The sequence below is a fragment of the Pinus tabuliformis genome, chromosome 7 (genome assembly GCF_031772625.1).
Source record: "Pinus tabuliformis cultivar Carrire ecotype Pingquan chromosome 7, CPIR1, whole genome shotgun sequence".
Lineage (NCBI taxonomy): Eukaryota > Viridiplantae > Streptophyta > Pinopsida > Pinales > Pinaceae > Pinus > Pinus tabuliformis.
In genome coordinates this window covers 1608529858-1608550343 of record NC_142293.1, presented here as the reverse complement: position 1 = coordinate 1608550343, position 20486 = coordinate 1608529858, and the positions used below count along the sequence as shown (strand labels likewise).

The 20486-nt window shown below is 35.2% G+C and overlaps 1 pseudogene; it reads right to left on the bottom strand.

The window, feature by feature from the left end:
* Positions 1-882: 882 nt before the first annotated feature.
* LOC149254317 (UDP-glycosyltransferase 85A3 pseudogene) lies at positions 883-19506 on the bottom strand (annotated as a pseudogene).
* Positions 19507-20486: the final 980 nt, after the last annotated feature.

Here is a 20486-nt window from a genome sequence, read left to right as displayed (position 1 = left end):
CCCGAATAAAAGCCCCATAGGAATTTTTCATGATGCTAAATCCATACATGCACTCCATAATGTATTTAAAACAATTGAAATTCAAAATTTGAGTAAAAAACCAAATTATATATAACCCTCTAGATTTATTAAAGAAACCGAAAAAAAGACTTTGAAACCATTCTTATATACAATATTATATGCTAAGAAAAATTCCTTTATACTCCTTTTCTTTTTCTTATAATTTTTTTTACATGATTTTATTAAAATTTTGAAAAACTTCAAAAATTAAATGAAAATCATTCCTCTATCTACAATTCATTTATTGTTTATTTGGAAATAATTACTATTCATCTATTGTTTATTTGGAAAATAATTACTTTATAGTGATTTTTTTTTCTTTTAATTCTTTATTTATATTCTTTTAACCTGTGTTTAATTATTTAAGTTAATATCAAATTTGGTGGTGCTAGGTTTAAAAATAATTAAATCCCACTTTATTTGTATCAACTACTTATTCATATTGGTTAATTTTTAAACGTATTATTTTAATTATTTTCAATACTTCAAAACGAAAACATCCTTAATCGTATTTTTCTATTTCATATCTTTAAATACACAATTTAACATAAACGCAGCGTCTTATTTATATGTGCAAGATACTTATTCACTCAAGATACCCACTTGAAAAAACCAAGGATAATGTATCCATCAAGCCCTACTTGAAGTAATAAATAATATAAGACAATGTATACCCATTGAAAAGACTTAAATCTCTTGCATGATCATCTTAGAGCGATATCTTGGAATCATACTATCAGTTAGCAAGAATATTACCTATATATGGCCCCAATATAATTATCATTCACTACACCATCCAGTGATGAACGGTCGACCATATAACCAAAGAGTTTGCCACTGAAATGAGCTTTGCAGAGCTCTACGCTAAACCCAACAATTACTGACTTCACCTAAACTACCTTGACCACGAATATCTATCATACCATGTTTCTTCGGTAACTTATATCTATTCTACCTTGTTTTTGTGAGAGGTTAGAGAAGTCCCTGGGGCGACCTGAAGTCCACAAATTAGAGAACCGTAGGTAGCTTTAAAGAGAAATGAAATTAAAAACTAGATACCTGAACCTACCAACATTCGCCTTTAAACTTCTGCCTCAACCATCTGGGCTATAATTTGATGCATTCTTTTGAGGAATTATTTGGTGGAGTAACTTCTCTAAGTTTTTGTTAGAAGATCCTCCATCCTGGACAACGCACTTCGCAGCTTGTTTCAGTTTTCCAACTCTTTTCCTCATTTTAACTCCTTCCTCTCCTCCTATCAAATTCCTCACCAACACTACCACCTCTTCCCTCTTCACCGTCTTTTTTAAATGCATTCCTATTCCCCACTCTTCACAAATGAATTTCGCATTTATATGTTGATCATCCAAAAAGGGCCAGCATATCATCGGCACTCCTGCGCTTATGCTTTCCAACGTGGAGTTCCACACGCTATGAGTGAGAAACCCTCCCAAAGAAGGGTGGGAGAGTACTTTTATCTGGGGCGCTCACCCCACCAACAGACCTCTATCCTTTGTTTCCTCAATGAATTCCTTTGGCAATATGGCAGATTCACCATGAACTATATCTGGCCGGATAACCCACAAAAAGTGGTGGTTACTGGAGGCCAATCCCCATGCAAATTCCAGTAGTTGTTCATTGGACAAAACTGCAATGCTTCCCAAACAAACATACATGACAGTGTTGAAATTATAATTTCAACTGCAGTGAACAGAACAACAGCAGCTACTTTATTCATTTGTCGTGATCCGGCGCCCCACATTTTTTCCCGATCTTTTAAATCACCGCCATTACTATCTTTTCACTCTTTAATTATTTTTGAGTTTCAGAAAGAAGAAGATCAGATCCAGTGCTACACCATTACTTCTCAACAACCGTATTAATGAGCAGAACGGCTGAAAGAGAAAAGAACCAGCCTCAAGCCGACACAACATTTATCAGTCTTAGATTTCATCACCACCGACTCAAAAAATACAGCAAAAGATCAAATCTGTTAATCATGAGCAGTAGAGACCATCAGCAAGTTAAAGCGGTGAAGACCCTTTCCCGCACTATAAAATGCAGACACATCAGTGTAGAAAAACATAGATTGAAAGTCCTTTTGTAACACACAGCAGTGTAGAACAAGAGAGTTTTTTTTTGTATTGCACAACAGTGCTGAAATTTTCTGAGATAGTTGTTTTGTGGAACTGAAGTGTTCCTGTTGTAATCCCTATGTCAAGAGGAAGATGCTCTTTAGCATAATATTTTGTGAAGATCCCTCTACGTGAGGAAGACTTATTTTATCAGTTAGTTTATCGTTCATAAATAGAAGTTTCTTTTTGCCTGTTGATGTTACACCGTAAGTCGAAAAATACTTGACGTCAAAAATCCCCATTGTTGTTACACCGTAACTCAAAAAATACTTGACGTAAAAAATTTACGTTGCTGCAACACCACGAACAATGTTGCTGCAACACCAGTTACAACAAAGCGATTTTTTTCTGTTTTCGCTGTATTGAAACAGAGTATTATTTTGATCAGTTTTTGATCCTGAGGCAAAGTAGATTATTATTTTATGCTCTGTTCTTGTGTTTTTGAATTATCAGAAAACAGAGTATTACTCTCTATTCATATTTTTGTTGTTTCGGAATTTATCAGAAAATTCTCAATAGTGGAAACAGAGGATTTTTCCACTGTATTTTGTTTGGAATAACCAGAAATTCCCATCATGGTATCAGAGCTTGTCTAGGCTCTTTGAAGACATCAAAGAAGCTGAAAGAAGATTTGTTGCTGCAGCAAATTATCCAGCAAAGCGAAAACGCTGTCAAGGTATTTTTCATATTAGTTTTTTGTGTAGCTGCTGAAGACAATTAAGTGATTTTTTTTTATAGTCAAGTATTGCAAGAATGGCCAGCACCACCGTGGGTATGTTTAATACCCAGCTCCCACAGTTCAATGGGAAAAATTATGACTACTAGGCAATAACCATGAAAGCCCTGTTTGCCTCACAAGATTTATGGGAACTTGTTGAATATGGATTTGAAGAACCAACAAACGAAGAAGAGTTTATTGGATTAACTCAGGCAGAGAAAGAGCTATTGAAGAGCAATAAGATGAAGGACTCAAAAGCCTTTGTACTTTTATATCATGCAGTGCATGAGAGTGTGTTTCCGAGGATAGCAGCAGCCAAGACATCAAAAGAAGCATGGCAAACTCTCAAGACAGCCTATGAAGGCATGGAGAAAGTGAAGACAACAAAACTACAGTTGCTGAGGAAAGATTTTGAGAACCTGCGTATGAAGGAGTCAGACAATATTGACTCATTCTTCACACAAGCAATTGGTTTGGTCACACAGATAAGGTCTCATGGAGAAACTCTTGAAGAAAGGAGGATTGTGGAGAAACTGTTGAGGTGCCTACCCTCAAAGTTTGATGTGATTGTCACCACCATAGAAGAGACAAAGGATCTCTCAAATTTTTCAGTTGATGAACTTCATGCATCACTGATAACACATGAGCAGAGTTTGAGTAGAAATGAAAACTCATCTCTAGAGCAAGACTTCAAGATCCAGATGTCATTTGGAACAGGAAGAGGTCAAGGCAGAGGAAACAAGAGAGGAAGAGGCAGAACCCAATACAGAGGCGGAAGAAACAGTCCAGCAAACGTTCAAGGAAGAGGCAGCAATCCAAATCAGAACCAAGGCCATGGCAGCAGTCAACAAAGTGGACAACATCATGCTCAAGGACAAAGGTATGAAAAATCCAATGTTCAATGTTATTATTGTAAAAAATATGGGCACTATGCAAATGAATGTAGGAAGAAGCAGCATGATATGAGTAATAGATCTAGTGCAAATATCACTAGAGAAAATATCAGTCAAGACAATGTGTTGTTAGTTTTTAATATGGCTGAAACAAACAGTGAGGATATATGGTTTCTAGATTCTGGTTGCAGCAACCATATGACAGGAAACATAGCCTTGTTTTCTGTTTTAGATCAGAGTGTGCAGTCACCAGTCACACTTGGGACTGATAGTAAAATTTCTGTTATGGGAAAAGGAGAAGTTAAAATATTTACAAAGAAAGGTGAAAAGAAAACCATAGCAGATGTCTATTATGTTCCTAGAATGAAGTGTAATCTCTTGAGTATTGGACAACTTGTTCAAAAGGGTTACAATGTTTTCTTTAAGAATGATGTATGCACCATCATGGACAGATTACCCAGCAAATGTTGTATTGCTGAAGTGAAGATGACAAGGAACAAGATGTTCCCTCTCAGAATAAAAGCAGATTTGAAAAATAAAGAATTAGTTGCAGCAGTGACACAAGAGGCTCTCAAAAGCGTACCAAAGGATGAAAATTGGTTGTGGCATTTGAGATTTGGACATATCAACTTTGGAGGTCTTAATTTGTTGAGTAGAAGAGGAATGGTAAGAGGATTACCATTGATAGAAAGGCCAGACAACCTTTGTGAAGGTTGTATATTGGGAAAACAACACAGAGAAAGTTTTCCAACTGGGAAAAGCATAAGGGAAAAAACACCTTTAGAAATTGTCCACTCAGATTTATGTGGACCAATGCAAGCTCCATCACTTGCAGGCAGCCAATATTTTATAACATTTATTGATGACTTTACCAGAAAGACTTGGGTTTATTTTCTGAAGAATAAGAGTGAAGTGTTTGAAAATTTTCAAAATTTCAAAGCACTTGTAGAAAATCAAAGTGGGTTGCGTATCAAGGTTTTGAGAACTAACAGAGGAGGTGAGTATATCTCCAAAGAATTTTTACGTTTTTGCAGAGAAAATGGAATTCATAAGCAATTTACAGCAAGGTACACCCCGCAGCAAAATGGAGTTGCTGAAAGGAAAAACAGAACAATCATGGATATGGTGAGGAGCATGTTGAAGGCAAAGCATTTGCCAAATGATTATTGGGTTGAAGCTGTACACCGTGCAGTATATATTTTGAATAGATGTCCTACAAAAGCAGTGATGAACAAAGTGCCAGAAGAAGCATGGAGTAGGAGAAAGCAAGGAGTCACCCACATGAAAGTTTTTGGTTGTGTGGCTTATGCACACATTCTAGATCAGCTAAGGAAGAAATTGGACAGCAAAGGGGAGAAATGTATTTTCATTGGATACAGTGAAGAATCCAAAGCTTACAGGTTGTATATCCCATCCACTAAGAAGTCTTTTGTGAGCAGAGATGTTCAATTTATTGAGGAGGAAGCTTGGGATGGAAGCATAGAGAAAACAATTAATGTTAAAAGCTGTTTGTCTCATGATGATGATGATGATGAGTTGGCTGAAACACATCCCCAAACAGCAGCGCCAACAACAGAACAACAAGAGACACCCTTGAGGAGAAATGAGAGTGCTTCTCCAAGCACACCACAAGGAGGAAATTCAAGTGCATCTACAAGCACTTGCACACCGAATGAAAGAGGTAAGAAATTCAGAAATTTAAGTGATATTTATGATGAAGGAATAAATTCCCTGTTTGCTTTGTATTGTCACGTTGATGACCCTGTTCATTTCGAAGATGCAATTAAAGATAAGAAATGGATAGAAGCTATGGATGAGGAGATGAATGCCATAGAAAGAAATAAGACATGGGATTTAGTTGATCTACCAAAAGGTAAAGAAGTCATTGGAGTTAAATGGGTCTACAAGACCAAGAGTAATGCTGAAGGAAAGATAGAAAGGCATAAGGCAAGACTTGTTGTCAAGGGATACAAGCAGCAGTATGGGAGAGATTATGAGGAGAATTTTGCACCAGTTGCAAGAATGGAAAGAGTAAGAGCACTGATGTCCATAGCAGCACAAAACAAATGGAAAGTTTACCAAATGAACGTGAAGTCAGCATTCTTGAATGGAGTATTAATGGAAGAGGTTTACATCGAGCAACCTCTAGGCTATGAAAAGAAAGGCCAAGAGCACAAAGTTTGCAGATTGAAGAAAGCTCTTTATGGGCTGAAGCAAGCACCAAGAGCGTGGTACAGTAGGATAGATTCCTATCTACTAGAGAACGAATTTGAGAAATGTGAGGGAGAACCCACTGTTTACATCAAAGAAAAAGACGCAAGGCAGCAATCACTCCCACAGTGATGGGATTAAAACTCAGCAAAGAAGACAGCAGCAAGGATTTTGACCCTAGCATGTACAAGAGCATAGTTGGCAGCCTCATGTATTTGACTGCAACTAGGCGAGACATAATGTAAGCTGTTAGTTTAACAGATTCATGGAGAAGCCAAAAGAAACACATTGGCAGGCAGCAAAGAGAATTCTGAGGTATGTTAAAGGTACAAAAAGGTATGACATATTTTATACTGTTTCAGAATGTTTAGATTTAGTTGGATACACAGATAGTGATTGGGCTGGAAGTGTAGATGACCGGAAAAGCACATCTGGTTACATTTTTCACATAGGTTCAGGAGCCATTTCATGGGCTTCCAAAAAACAACCAATTGTGGCATTGTCTACAGCAAAAGCAAAGTATGTGGCAGCTACACCAGCAGCATGTCAAGCGGTTTGGATGAGGAGAATGTTGAGAAGTCTATGCCAGGAGCAGACAACAGCAACAATTATTTTTTGTGACAATAGCTCAGCTATTGCATTATCCAAGAACTTTGTATTCCACAAGAGAATGAAACACATAGGCACAAAGTTTCACTACATCAGAGAATTGGTGAACAATGGAGAAATCATTTTACAACATTGCAGGACTCAGGAACAGGTTGCGGACATTCTGACAAAGCCATTGGATCAGAAAAGTTTTGAGTTTTTAAGGAAACTTCTGGGTATGACTGATAGCCCAGCAGTTGAAATTAAAGGGGAGTGTTGAAATTATAATTTCAACTGCAGTGAACAGAACAACAACAGCTATTTTATTCATTTGCCGTAATCGGCGCCCCACATTTTTTCCCGATCTTTTAAATCACCACCATTACTATCTTTTCACTCTTTAATTATTTTTGAGTTTCAGAAAGAAGAAGATCAGATCCAGCGCTACACCATTACTTCTCAACAACCGTATTAATGAGCAGAATGGCTGAAAGAGAAAAGAACCAGCCTCAAGCCGACACAGCATTTATCAGTCATAGATTTCATCACCACCGACTCAAAAAATACAGCAAAAGATCAAATCTGTTAATCATGAGCAGCAGAGACTTCATCAGCAAGTTAAAGCGGTGAAGACCCTTTCCCGCACTATAAAATGTAGACACAACAGTGTAGAAAAACATAGATTGAAAGTCCTTTTGTAACACACAGCAGTGTAGAACAAGAAAGTTTTTTTTTGTATTGCACAACAATGCTGAAATTTTCTGAGATAGTTGTTTTGTGGAACTGAAGCATTCCTGTTGTAATCCCTCTGTCAAGAGGAAGATGCTCTTTAGCATAATATTTTGTGAAGGTCCCTCTACGTGAGGAAGACTTATTTTATCAGTTAGTTTATCGTTCATAAATAGAAGTTTCTTTTTGCTTGTTGATGTTACACCGTAAGTCGAAAAATACTTGACGTCAAAAATCCCCGTTGTTGTTACACCGTAACTCAAAAAATACTTGACGTCAAAAATTTACGTTGCTGCAACACCACGAACAGCGTTGCTGCAACACCAGTTACAGCAAAGCGATTTTTTTCTGTTTTCGCTGTATTGAAACAGAGTATTATTTTGATCAGTTTTTGATCCTGAGGCAAAGTAGAGTATTATTTTATGCTCTGTTCTTGTGTTTTTGAATTATCAGAGAACAGAGTATTACTCTCTATTCATATTTTTGTTGTTTCGGAATTTATCAAAAAATTCTCAACAGTGGAAACAGAGGATTTTTCCACTGTATTTTGTTTGGAATAACCAGAAATTCCCGTCACACAGAACATGGATTCTATGTATCCAACCATGTGAGGCAACAACTTTCTTCATTCCACATACTTAATTCATCCGAGGGTCCATCTTGACTCTTACAATGAAATGATTGAGATAGCAGTAGACGACCGATGGCATATACACGGAAGTTAACTGAGAGTGCGTCCAAAACTGGGTGTTCCAGTTCTTCGAATGTGTTAACTATTAGGGCAGCTGCTGATAACGTACTTTGGCCTACCATTATTCCACTCTAAAAACCAGGATCCGAAATGTCTGTGACTAAGAGGAAGTTGGGCAGCTCCCTCAACCGCAGCAGGGGCATTCCTGGGATGCAACTGATTCTCACTTCATCAAGATATTCCTCGGTGAGGCAACTTTCATCTGTCAAAGACGAACAGTATTCATCACAATACAATGCACAATGGCAATTGAATCCAAAGTGCGAAGGCCAGATTGAAACTACAAAAGATATTAAAGGTATACAATTGTTTAAACAACATAATTTTACTTATCTGACATGTTGGATGTATCACATATTTTATATAGTGTTATTTGGAAATTTTTAATAATATGGAAAACTGTGGCACAGATATCGTATTTTATCATATTTTACATAGTGTTATTTCTGAAATCTCTAATAATATGAAAAACTGTTTTAAAGTCTCCATCACTAATCTATTTTAAAAAATAAGTTTAAATGATATATTTTACAGCATGTTATTTCAAAATCTCTAATAATATAAAAAACTATAAAAATCTCCCATTGCAACATAATCCATTTTCAAAATATAAATTTGAAAACAATAGAAATCTACCATCACTCACGACATAATCCATTTTCAAAATGTAAGTAGATAATATGTGACCGTTTGGATCGTGTAAGCTACGCATTTCCATCCATAGAGATGAAAGTCTAATTAAGGTTAATCAATTTTTGAACCCATTGTATTCATTCCACCAACTTTCCATTGTATACATTCCATATCTTAAAGTAAACTTTGTTTATAAAACTTTATTCTTAGGCATTTAGATCAAGTTTAAAACAAATTTATTATTAATTTTCCAAAAACATGATAATAAAGCGGGTAACTCACATCAAACACCCCCCATATCATAGGAGGAATAAAGTACAGAAAATGCTTAGGACAATATTAGCAATAACCCATATACAGATTGGGCGAAGTTTAATTCCTTTTAAAATCTCTTCGTTCCTTTTCCGTGACGCATCGACAAAGGCAACATACATTTCAGAATAGAGGAGCAACTCCAGAAATTAGAAGTTCAATCGAAATGAGATGTGTAAAATATATATTTATAAACTAAAATATTCAAAATTTAGGATATTGTAATATTAATTTGTATATTATTAATATTGGAATATTAGTTTATATTTATATTTTTAATTATTTAAAAACTTATATATAGTAATATTTTTAACTATATATATTTTTAAATTAATTATATCAAAGATTACAATTAAGTATGATAAAACATATATATATAATTATAATTATAATTTAATTATATCTATTTCGTAATTAATTATGATAAAATATAATTTTTGGAAATAAACTGTATATGATATTTTAAAATTAAAATGTTTAATGTTTTAGGTGAATATTATATTTTGAGAGTTTGATTTAATTATAATAATAAGTAGAGTGTTTAAGTAAAAAAATAAATATTTTAAAAATTCTTATAAAACTTATTTCCAAAAAATCACGTGTTAATTTATACATCTATAATTTACATATCTAAAATCAAAATGACTTTTGCTAAATAAATATAAAATAAAATTATAGAAGAATTACAATTGAGAGTTCTGATTACTTTGTATAAATACATCTAAGATTTAAAATAAAAATTAAAGTTTGGAAAAATAGAGGTATTGGCATTAACTATCAGGTCTTTGTTGCAAAATATATCTAAGATTTAAAAGAAGAATTAAAAGATTTAAAGAAAAAATTAAAGCTTGGAAAAATAGAGGCATTGGCATTTAACTATGAGGCCTTTGTCTACTAAAATATGACATTGACATTGATATATAAGATTTTTTTTTGTTTATGGGAAAAATTACGGTTTTTAAATATAAATTAATTTCTTAATTTACAAAGATAAATATCATATTCTCTCTTAAACTTATAAATTTATAAAAGATAAATACATATTTTTACTTGTATACACTAACTTCTTAATTAAAAAAGATACATATCATATTCTCTCTTAAACTTATAAATTTATCAAAGAGAAATACACATTTTCGGTTGTTACTTATATATGATATAGTTAATACTGATATACATAATTATATATTTTTTTTCAATCATCCTAATTCAAAAAGTTAATATCTTTGGTCACAAATGTCCCCATCGTAATTGCACATATCGTTTATACGCCAAATTTATCAAAGAGAAATACACATTTTTGGTTGTTACTTATATATGATATAGTTAATACTGATATACATAATTATATATTTTTTTTCAATCATCCTAATTCAAAAAGTTAATATCTTTGGTCATAAATGTCCCCATCGTAATTGCACATATCGTTTATACGCCAAATCTATTCAACAGCAAATTCCATCCCTGCAGGGATCCTTACAGAAATTCAAAGCTGGTCTGGCTCCTCCCAATCCTTCTCAAATATATCTTATTCTTTCCTCTAAAATCCATATTTTCTGGAACCCTTCGTCGGTAAAATACCAGCAGGGCTTCCACAATTTGAGGAACACCCATCGCTTCATTACTGCTATCCTTAGTTAGAAACTCAAAGCTTGTCTTCACCCTCCTTATCCTTCCCAAATCCATTTTGTCTTTTATGTTTTTCAAATCCATCTTCCATAGTCTACCAGAGGGGTTTACACATTTTGGGTAACCCTAGTCGTTTTTCTGTCCCACTTCAACATCCCCAATGGCCTATTTGTTCCAATCTTCAACATCCCCAATGGCCTATTTGTTCCAATTTATCTAAAAATCTTACTTTTTCGGATACCTCCTCATAAAAACTTTTTCTGAAAATTTTGGTATACCCTCCATCGCATTGCTAACGATTCTGAATCCGATCATGTTGTCAATAGATTGAATCACCCTTTGATCATAAAGATGGCCGGATCCCACCCGATAATGAAAGATTCTCTTCACGACTAGAAAACAGACCAAGATAGTTTATATCCATAGAGCCCATGTAATATTACTGTTTTGTGGGTGGAGAAAACTTGTCCTTATTATCATTTTTGGAATATTTTTTATAAATTAGATTTTGAAATATTCTTAGAATCTGTAATTTTAGATTTTACTTAAAAGTACCGGAAAAGTTTTTATCAATAAAACTATTTTACTCTACATTAAATTTACAGATACATTTTAAATCGGAGTATAAATCTTTGGGTGATACATTTTAAATTGTGATTGATTTTGATACACAGAAAACTAACATGTCCTGCACACAAAAATGACATGCAGAAATCTACAGATACATTTTAAATCGGAGTATAATGTTGGATTTAGAGACGTCTAATTACAATAATTAAGTTGGACATACGTGCATTATGATTATGATATCAAATACTGTCAGCAAGATTACATTTATGTAATGATTAAAATATGCCAAAATAATGTGATTAATTAAATCATGGCATTATACGTATTTAAATAAGGATTTGGATGCAAATACATATAGAATAATGTTAAACAATTATAATTGTTAATGGACCGATTATAGTTGATTAAAATAATTGCAGTAATAAATTTGAGCTGAATAAGGAAATCAGAATCTATTCTGATTGATTTCAGTTTTTTTCTGGAAAGTTCCCGATTTCAAAATCTGATCCGAAATTTCAGATTTCTTGACAGACCTGTTTCAGCTAAATTTCGGCTGCCCTAGGATTGGGGTTTTGCACTGCTATAAAGGGGCTGAGTCTCCAAGGCTTGCAATCAACTCAGAAAAATTGTCTGCTCCATTTAAGACTAGATACTCTGTCATTTAGGATAGCTAGAGAAAAGGATTGCAAGTTCTTGGAAGGATTCAAGAGCCAATAACTCAAGTCAAGACCAGGAGCCTTTGAAGATGGAAAGTAAGTTCCGCTGTGCATTAATTTTAATTTCTTACAAAGGAGTAGATCTTGGTTAGGGTTTGAAAGTAAAACCAACAATTGGTATCAGAGCACCCTTATGTAAGAACTGTCTCTCCCGTCATATTTTTCGATCCTTAAAATTTCTGTTTTTTCCTCAATTCGAGATCTGACCCGGTCTGATGGACCTAAGGGCGAGGTAGTCTCTATTGTTTTTGGAGAAAGTTTGTACTACTCGGCTTTGAGGCTGAGCATGCCGATGATCCGAATTCACAATCGGTTGATCGTCAGGTTTAAATTTCTCTATTTTTTAGTTAATGAACATAAAGTACTGTAATAAGTAATTATATGGCGCTGTAATTGTGAGATCTTCCATTAACCTGAATATACAAGAAGTTATAGTCATCGTTAAAAAAAAAAAAAAAAAAAAACAGCATAAGTTGTTATCTATTTTTCAATCCACTGGAATAGTCTGATAGTTTGACTACGCATTTTTCAATTACTGAAAACAAAACGTTGTATATTTAGGCTAATTATTAGGATTTAGATATTATTTAAAATTGGTATTAACACCAATTAAAGGGTATAATACTGAATTCTAAATTGATCGCAATAATGCTAATTATGGCATAAAAATTTGTATTAACGTTAATTATTGATATAATACCAAATTCGGATTTTATCACAATAATGCTAATTATGGCATAAAATTTGTATTAACGTTAATTATTGATATAATACTAAATTCGGATTTTATCACAATGATGCTAATCATGGCAACCATAAAATTATTTAGTATTCTCTAAATAAATTATTGAAGCATTTCTAAAAGGTAATCATTGTAGAAACTGCTAAAGTTTTACTAAAACCTAATAATTATTTTGATGAATATAGTTCACATATTAAATTTAAAAGTGTTATAAGATACTGTATTCTATATAGGACGAGTAGATTCTATAGGTACGTCCTAGATTAGGTTTTAGACATAATTTTGGAATCTAACTAAAGACCTTTTTTTTAGTATACATGTGTTGTTTTCGCATGAGTCAAGCATTGATGTTCGCAAACGAACCGCTCTCTGTAAGACGATTGCAAGGATGACTCGTGACAAGTTGAAATAACGTGCTGGCAATGGATGTGGGTGTTAGCTTTCCCAAAGGAGGGTTGGCGCCTGCTAAGTTGTTTGGTGCATAAGGGTAGTGTATAAAAATAAGTTGCAACACACATGGACTAGCGATGTCTAGAAAAGCATCGGGAGCTTGGAACATAAGTGATCCGTATGTGATCCCCCTCCCCCCGTTGACTGGCCTGGTTGTTAGTTCATGGATATGTTAGTCTGACCCAAAGGTAGATTGACATGTTTGTACTTTATTCACTACACCAAAGTGCCTGAAGGTAATGATTGCACCCAAAGGTGTTTCATTACTGAATGGTGTTTTGGCTAAAGTTTTAATTGAGCAAATAGTTTTACACATGCCTTTAGATAGATTTTAGAATTATGATTAAGGATCAAATCGTGACGCATCGTATCTAAATTATTTCCTTGTTCTTGAATTTTTCAGATCCAAACATAATGTCAAGTCTAAGTCAGATTAAGCCCCTCATGGGGAACAATTTCAAACAGTGGGAGGAAAAGCTGAAATTAGTCCTAGGGATCATGCAATTGGACACAACACTGAGATTTGATCGCCCCAAGCCTAATAAAGAGAGTGAGGTAACTCCTCAAGAGAAGGCTGATATTTCTAGATGGGAGCATTCAGATCGCATGTGCATAATGGTGATGAAGCAAACGATCCATGAGACTTTTCGAGGCATCATACCTGATACAGAGACAGGCGCTATTGAATACCTTAAGGCCCTTGAAGAAAAATTCACAAAGAGTAAAAAGACTGATGTTAGTACACTCTTTGTGAAGTTGGCAACAATAAAATACAAGGGAAAAGAAGGGGTTAGAGAGCATGTTATTGAGATGACAAGACTGCAACGTGCCTTGAAAGGACATAATTATGACATCTCTGATGAGGTTCTCATTGAGTTCATTTTTCTGTCTCTCCCGTCTAACTTTAGTCAATTCAAGATGACTTATAATTGTCAAAAAGAGACGTGGACACTACCTGAGTTTGAGGCTCAGTTGGTGCAGGAGGAAGAGAGACAGAAAATGACTAAGGGAGAAAGTGCTCATGTAGTAACATCTAATCCTAAGGGTAAAGGCAAGAAGCGCAAGTTTACTGCCAAGGAAAAGGGACCTACCAAGGTAGCTGCAAACAATGCCGCGCAGAAAAGCAAGAAGGAAGATACTTCTGCGAAAGCAGAAGAAAAGAACTGTTTTTTCTGCAAAGCGCCAGGACATACAAAGAAATTCTGCACCAACTATCATGCATGGTTGGCAAAGAAAGCTATGTCTCTTGCTTTAGTTTGTTCTGAAGTTAATTTAAGTTCTATATCTAGATATACTTGGTGGATAGATTCAGGTGCAACGACTAACATCAGTATGTCGATGCAGGGTTGCCTAAGCCATCGCAAGCCAAGTGAGGCAGAGCGCTACGTTTACGTAGGAAATGGCAACAAAGTAGAAGTGGAAAGCATAGGAAAATTTAGATTATTATGTAAGACATGATTTTATTTAAGTTTTGATGCTTTAGTGGTTCCATCTTTCAGAAGGAACCTAATTTCTGTATCTTATTTGGACAAAAATGGTTATGTATGTTCATTTGGTAATGGAAATTTCAGTTTGTGTCAAGATTCTAAGCTTCTTGCTTCTGGTATCCTGTCTTCTTATGATAATCTTTATTTTCTAGATATAGACACTTCACATTCAGAGGCACTACATATAGATAATAGAAAACGTAAATTAACTTGTGAGAAATCTGCAACATTATGGCACAAGCGATTAGGACATATCTCTATGAAAAGGATAGAACGTCTTGTGTCTAATGATATTCTCCAACCTTTAGATTTTACAAACTTAAGTGATTGTGTAAATTGTATAAAGGGAAAACAAACTAATAAACGTAAGTATGATGCAAAAAGATGTAATGATGTCTTAGAATTGATTCATACGGATATCTGTGGTCCTTTTCCAAAGGCTACAAGAAATGGTGACCGTTACTTTATCACATTCATAGATGATTATTCAAGATATGGTCATATTTACTTAATAAAAGAAAAGGCGGAAGCATTAGACGTGTTCATAAAGTTCAAAATGGAAGTTGAGTTACAACTTAACAAACGTATAAAGTCCATTCGTTCTGATCGTGGTGGTGAATACTACAGTCGTTATGATGGATCAGGAGAACAGCGTCAAGGTCCCTTTACAAAATACTTAGAGGAATGCGGAATTGTGCCTCAGTATACGTTGCCAGGTTCGCCTACAATGAATGGTGTTGCTGAGCGACGAAATCGCACCCTTAAAGACATGGTGAGAAGTATGATTGCTCGTACAACTCTAGCTGAGAATTTGTGGGGAGAAGCCTTAAAGACTGCAGCATACATACTTAATAGAGTGCCTACTAAAGCAGCTAACAAGACCCCTTACGAGTTATGGGTTGCGCGCAAGCCTAGCTTGAATCATTTGAGAGTTTGGGGATGTCCATGTGAAGCTAGGCCTTATAAGCCAAGCAAAACGAAACTGGACGAAAGAACCGTTAGTTGTTACTTTATAGGCTATTCTGAACGATCTAGGGGGTTCAAATTCTATAATCCAACAGAACATACAGTTTTCGAGTCAGGAAGTGAAATTTTTTTTGAGGATAATGAGTTTGTGGGGGGAGATATGACAAAAGATAGTATTTTTGAAGAAGAAGAGACGAATGCGAATGAGACTATGGACCAAAGTTCTAGTTTTGTTCAAATTCGGATTGCGTTTAGAAATACATCTTTTGACAATGTGCAAACTTCATCATCCCAAACAACTCAGTTAGAAACTCAACATGGAATAGAGAACACAAATGGACCTGAACCCAACCCAAACCCTCACATTGACATGACAAATGTTGATGGCCTAGGGCCTGTGGGAGATTCAGAAGTTGGTAATGATGTTCTTCCTCCCGTTGAAGATCAAGTTGTAAATGAACCTCAAGAAAATCTAGAGCCCGTGCCAATTAGGAGATCTACTAGAGAGAAAAGATCTACACAATCAAAGGATTATGCATATCTTCAAGAACATGAGTTTGACATTGGCATTTTTGAAAATGATCCTGTTAATATCAAACAAGCTGCGGAAAGCTCTAACTCTCAAATGTGGATTAATGCCATGAAAGAAGAGATGAAATCTATGTATGACAATGACGTTTGGGATATCGTTCCGTTGCCTAAAGACAAGAAACCCGTTGGTTGCAAATGGATATTTAAGACTAAGCGGGATTCTAAAGGCAATGTTGAAAAATACAAGGCACGTCTTGTTGCGAAAGGTTTCACACAGAAAGAAGGCATTGATTATAAAGAGACTTTCTCTCCAGTTTCATCGAAAGACTCTTTAAGGATTATATTGGCGCTTGTAGCACATTATGATTTAGAACTTCATCAGATGGATGTAAAGACGACGTTTCTCAATGGTGACATTGATGAAACGATCTATATGAAGCAGCCAGAAAACTTTGTATCAGGTGATGCAGGGTCTATGGTTTGCAGACTTAAGAAATCTATCTATGGGCTAAAACAAGCATCTCGACAATGGTATTATAAGTTTCACCAAGTTATTAGCTCATTTGGTTTTGAGTCTAACATAGTAGATGAATGTATATACCTTAAGTTCTGTGGGAGTAAATTTATTTTCTTGGTTTTATATGTAGATGACATATTGCTTGCCAGTAACGATAAGGACATGTTGCATCAAACTAAGAATTTTTTATTTAAGAACTTTGAAATGAAAGATCTTGGTGATGCATCATTTGTTCTAGGGATTGAAATACTTAGAGATAGATCTCAAGGTATTCTGAGGTTATCCTAGAGGAACTATATCGATAAGATTCTAACAATATTTGGCATGCAAAACAGCAAACCAGGAGATACCCCTATATCAAAAGGAGATAAGTTTAGTCTAAAACAATGTCCCCAAACTGACTTAGATAAAAACCTCATGAAAGATATTCCCTATGCCTCAGCCGTGGGTAGCATCATGTATGCACAAGTATGCACGCGTCCGGATATTGCGTTCATTACCGGAATGCTAGGGAGATATTTGAGTAACCCAGGTATGGAACACTGGAAGGCAGCCAAGCGAGTGTTGAGATACCTAAAGAGAACAAGGGACTATATGCTCACGTATTGGATATCGGAACAGCTCGAGGTCATTGGATATACCGATTCTGATTTTGGAGGATGTGTCGACAGCATGAAGTCAACATCAGGATACATCTTTATGATGGCAGGTGGTGCTGTGTCATGGAAGAGCGCTAAACAGTCATTGGTAGCCTCCTCCACTATGGCAGCTGAATTTGTTGCATGTTTTGAAGCATCTAATCATGGCGTATGGCTGAAGAACTTCGTCACAAGTCTGAAAATTGTGGATTCTATTCAGAAACCACTCAAATTATTATGTGACAACAATTCAGCAGTGTTATACGCAACGAACAACCGAAGTTCGTCAAAGTCGAAGTACATTGACATTAAGTTTTTGGTTGTAAAAGAGAGAGTGCAGAATAATGAATTATGTATAAAACACATAGGTACAGACTCCATGATTGCGGATCCTCTTACTAAAGGATTACCACCCAAGAAGTTTCACCAACATGTTGCTTGTATGGGTGTAATATCTGTTTAGGATAATTAGAAAATGTGGGAGTCTGAATATGTTTTAAGTTCTTTTTTTTTTTTATGTTCTATGTAATGCAATTGTAAACAATTTTGATGATATATACAAGTTGCATTCAGTTTCAGTTTCATTATTTCTTTCTTTAAAGTTTAAATTTTTGGCCTCATACAGTAAAGTAAAGGTGACTCAATTAGAAATAGGCACGTCTAATCACACTTGCGTGTAATTTCTAAACTATATGTCCAAATCAGATTCATGTCATTCAGTTATGTTGGCAGCGTGATTTATGTCAGTTTAGTTGCGAATAAATGTGACAAATGCCGCTTAAGTCCTTTGTTAGCATAATTGATGGACATAATTGTTTAAGAAATACGATAAGTAAAGATAGAAAAGTTGCATGCAATAAAGTTAAGGATATATAATCAAAAGGTTGCACTTGTCCATGTGGGAGATTGTTGGATTTAGAGACGTCTAATTACAATAATTAAGTTGGACATACGTGCATTATGATTATGATATCAAATACTGTCAGCAAGATTACATTTATGTAATGATTAAAATATGCCAAAATAATGTGATTAATTAAGTCATGGCATTATACGTATTTAAATAAGGATTTGGATGCAAATACATATAGAATAATGTTAAACAATTATAATTGTTAATGGACCGATTATAGTTGATTAAAATAATTGCAGTAATAAATTTGAGCTGAATAAGGAAATCAGAATCTATTCTGATTGATTTCAGTTTTTTCTGGAAAGTTCCCGATTTCAAAATCTGATCCGAAATTTCAGATTTCTTGACAGACTTGTTTCAGCTAAATTTCGGCTGCCCTAGGATAGGGGTTTTGCACTGCTATAAAGGGGCTGAGTCTCCAAGGCTTGCAATCAACTCAGAAAAATTGTTTGCTCCATTGAAGACTAGATACTCTGTCATTTAGGATAGCCAGAGAAAAGGATTGCAAGTTCTTGGAAGGATTCAAGAGCCAATAACTCAAGTCAAGACCAGGAGCCTTTGAAGATGGAAAGTAAGTTCCGCTGTGCATTAATTTTAATTTCTTACAAAGGAGTAGATCTTGGTTAGGGTTTGAAGTAATTAGGAAAACCCACAAAGTAAAACCAACATATAAATCTTTGGGTGATACATTTTAAATTGTGATTGATTTTGATACACAGAAAACTAACATGTCCTGCACACAAAAATGACATGCAGAAATCTACAAATGGTCCAAATTTTGAGGATAAAGAAAAACAGTTCGGCCAATCAATACTAGATTCTTAACCTACGCAAGACTTAAAAGTTCCATATATCACCATCCCTTTGGTTGCAGGATGCAGCGTGATTGCTTATGCGTGGATTTAAATAAAAGGAAAAAGGACATAGCTTATTTACAATTCCCAGAACAAATAACTATGATGTTGACATTTGTTGCGTACCTTTGAGAGGAAGATATCCTTTCTCGATGAGCAGAGGAATGGAAAAGTAAGCGGCGAAACCGAAGGCATTGGTCGGCCAGAAGGCAACTCTCGGAATACCATAACCGTTCACAACATCCTGCGTCTTCGATAAAAGCCCATCCGACGCTATAAAGGTGACTGGAGGAACGTTGGGAAGATGTCGAAGCCTCTCCATCAGCTTACAGAAGTGAAAGCGAGCGTTATCCGTCATAGATTGGAAGAGGACAGGAACATTTTGATTGAGAGTAGACCCATTTCGGGGAGGCAGGCCGTGCAGAGTTTCGAATCGTATATTCATATGATTCCTATTACCCATAATGGAATCATCATCATGGGTCAAAATTGTTGGGAATTTTTCTGGTAAAATTCCAAAAACAAAATTATAGAACAGAGAACAAGGATGCTCTGTTTGAAACACAGGACAGCGGAAACTTAAAAAAATAATTATTTGCACCTGACAAAGTTCTCACACACCAACAAATTTCTATTCATTAATAAAGGCATCTACTATTTACAAACTTCTTCCTCTCTCTCAGAGGGATTCACCAGGAACACTTCAGTTTCAGTTTTCAATAAACACTTACTGACTCTCCTTTTAAAAGGATTTACACTGCATTACAAAAAAAACTTTTGTCTCTGCAAAAGAGATCAACAAACTGCTGTGTGGAAATTACACATCAATCTTCCTCACCCTGTCCTATTTTTTTTACTTCGCACTGTTGTGCATTGCAATTACAATTTACACTGCTGTGTATATTTTCATACGCACTGTTGTGCCTCTTTTTTTTCTCACACAAACACAAAAGAAATATTACAAATATATAAAACAACAAAGAGAACTTACTTCAATTTTCACTTGCCATGCTTCCGTAAAAAAAATAATAAAAATTAAATGGTTTTACCAACTTTTACTTGTGCCCATACTCCTGAAATGAAATTAAAATCCTTACCAAAACTTACCAACCCACAGTAAATAGCATTTACTGTTTTACTAACATTTACTGGCGGTAAAGAAACTTTTACTTCACGTTAAATTCATTTGGTGCAGGCTTGTACTCAACCGTTGACTTCATTTAGATCGCATCGCAGAAATCAAATTTGGCGGAACACAAAAGTGGAGCATACACACATTAGTGCGATCTGCGATATGCGATCGCATCGCATCGCACCATCGCAATCGGGGAAATCAAGGGTTGTAACCAAAGGCAATCAGGCTGAGGATGCGATTTGCGATCTGCGATCTCATCGCATCGCAAAGGTAAGGAAAAACAATTTGCTGCAGTTGAAATTATATTT